This window comes from Wasmannia auropunctata, unplaced genomic scaffold (genome assembly GCF_000956235.1).
Source record: "Wasmannia auropunctata unplaced genomic scaffold, wasmannia.A_1.0 LD336103.1, whole genome shotgun sequence".
Taxonomy (NCBI): Eukaryota; Metazoa; Arthropoda; class Insecta; order Hymenoptera; family Formicidae; genus Wasmannia; species Wasmannia auropunctata.
The window spans coordinates 1,668,895-1,671,916 of record NW_012026787.1 but is presented as its reverse complement, the minus strand read 5'-3'; the positions used below and the strand labels follow the sequence as shown (position 1 = coordinate 1,671,916).

General features: G+C 31.8%; 1 protein-coding gene across 1 annotated transcript in view; it reads left to right on the top strand.

The window, feature by feature from the left end:
- The window catches only part of LOC105457680, a 12,338-nt gene that overhangs the window by 2,895 nt on the left and 6,421 nt on the right, over positions 1-3,022 (top strand). The gene's annotated exons all lie outside the window — the stretch shown is intronic.

The following is a 3,022-nucleotide window of genomic DNA, read 5'->3' as shown; positions in this document are numbered from 1 at the left end:
TAAGTGGCATTATCTTTAATATACATATATTAAAGATAATGCCACTTAGGTTTTTTTATAATTTAACAACAGTTTTTTTTTTAAGTCATATTATAAATATATTTAAGATGATACAAAGGTCTCATTTTCATTTTTTTTTTAATCTGATACAATTTTTTTCGAGGTAATAAATAATTTACCATGTTGTTGGCTTCGTTGGTGTAATTGTTTTTGCAGCACTTGTTGCGACTGCTGTTGCTTACTTGATGATTGTTGTGGCTGCTGTTGCTGCTGAGATTGTGATTGTTGTTGCTGTTGTGATTGATGTTGCAACTATAGCAGTAATTGTTGCAGCAATTTTTTTTGTTCTTCCTGCTGCTGTATTAATTGTTGATGCTGCTGCGCCTGTTGCAGCAATAGCGTGTCTATTTTATGATTAACATTTGTATCGTCTGATGATTCTGTCAAAATAAAACTGAATTTTAATTTTTGAATATATAGGAGGCCTCATGTTATCCATACACTACTGCACAAATATCGATTTAGTATTTAATAGAATTATTTACATAATTCAAAATATAAATAATGAATAAATTATGTATAATATCCACACCAATGGGGCTACTTTTTTTTATTTGTATATACATTCATAAGTATATGAATGAGACGCTGTCTAATTGTCGACATTTCTACGAGTTTTAATGCATTTTTCCAGTAGTTCTGAATGTGTGCAAAGATTTTCCGTAGAGTGCTGATCACGATTAATTTATTTTCTAAATAATTTTAATCGCCGCAAAACGCACATTTCGAGTAAACGGGTAAGACGCTGTCTAATTATCGACAGTTCTACGAGTTCTAATGCATTTTTCGAGTAGTTCTGAATGTGTCTACAGATTTTCCGTAGAGTTCTGATCACATGCACGATTAATTTATTTTTTAAATAAAACTCTACGGAAAATCTTTGAACACATTCAGAACTACTGGAAAAATGCATTAGAACTCGTAGAACTGTCGACAATTAGACAACGTCTTATCCGTATACTCGAAAATGTGCGTTTTGCGGCGATTAAAATTATTTAAAAAATAAATTAATCGTGTATGTGATCAGAACTCTACGGAAACTCTTTAGATACATTCAGAACTATTGGAAAAATGCATTAATACTCGTAGAACTGTCGACAATTAGACAGCGTCTTATCCGTATACTCGAAAATGTGCGTTTTGCGGCGATTAAAATTATTTAAAAAACAAATTAATCGTGTATGTGATCAGAACTCTACGGAAACTCTTTAGATACATTCAGAACTACTGGAAAAATGCATTAAAACTCGTAGAACTGTCGACAATTAGACAGCGTCTTATCCCGTATACTCGAAAATGTGCGTTTTGCGGCGATTAAAATTATTTAAAAAACAAATTAATCGTGTATGTGATCAGAACTCTACGGAAACTCTTTAGATACATTCAGAACTACTGGAAAAATGCATTAAAACTCGTAGAACTGTCGACAATTAGACAGCGTCTCATCCATATACTTGTGAATGTATATACAAATAAAAAAAAAGTAGTCCCATTGGTGTGGATATTATACATAAATTATTCATTATTTATATTTTTAATTATGTGAATAATTCTATTAAATACTAAATCGATATTTGTGCAGTAGTGTATGGATAACATGAGGCCTCCTATATATTCAAAAATTTATTTGAAATCGTCCTTAGTTTAAGAAAGTTATAAATTTAATACTTACGCGACATTGTGGTCCTTGGTCCTTTACTATACGTTTCTTCACTATGGATCACATAGAACTGATTATTCGTATCGAATTGAAATTCTCTAGAAGACGTGGCAACGTCTCGCGCGAAGTTATTATGAAAAGAGTAAGTGAGAAAGCGATAGTAGAACGTGTACGCCACGTGATGTTGCACGCAAAACACGAGTGAAAGCGCGAAATGAAAGAATGAGCGACATACGAGTGATGTATAAGGTATAAAGTATAAAAGAATCAACCAATCGGAGCCCTTTATTTCATACTCTGATTGGTTGGTCTGATCACATAGCGAGTTGTCGACTATCCGATTATAGGGTCTATAACTACACTCATTTCAGTTGTATTATAGTTTAGTGGTGATATGTCATACTGTTGCAGTGATACATCGACACTGGATTAATTACTGGAAAACGGATAGAGGAAAGGAGCGAGTTTTACGGAACAATAATATATTGTTTATGTAAAAACCATTTGGTAATTATTTAATAATAATATATTATTTAATAAAGGCGCGACTACTTATGTGTGTGTTCAGATGTATGTCACGTATGTGTATATATGTATATGAAGGCATGCCATGTATATGCAGAGTAACATCAGGAAGTTGTCGATATGAACTAATTGTTTTATTTAGTAATAATTAATTTATTTATCTCCTTATTCTGTGCGTAAAAGAATTCATTTTGAGAACAAAATGATTCATATCAAGCAAAGTGGTACCGCCGCGACGCCAAGTGTATAAAAAGGGTCGGGTAATGACTTGTGAGTATACGGCACTGACACTGTCGAGGCGTTACCGCTATAGTTTTATCTTGAATTTTGCTTCGTCAAATTTCCGATTTTAATATCTCGGAAAGTTATAATGAAATATCTAATGACACTTTCATTATATAATGTCGATACGCGTTTTCGATTGAGATCAGTTCGAATGAAATCGGTGAAATCAATCCCGAGATCTCGACATCGAGTCTATAAAAAAATGTCACTTTGGCGATTTCAGTATTCAATGTAAGAACATTGAATAACAATTCTAACAAGAGTTAGAATTGTCCGTTAAGATTCGTATACGAGGTTACGTGCGCAGTTCGAAAACTTAACGTGTCCTAAAATATAAATTGTTTTATAAAATGTAAATATATAGAACGTATATAATTTTATAAATTATATAAATGCAACTTTGCAAATGAAATTTTATAATTTTATAAATCAAAAATCTTTTTCTATCTAGTTATTAAGAAATCAAATTTACATTTAGCTATTTAATTTTCA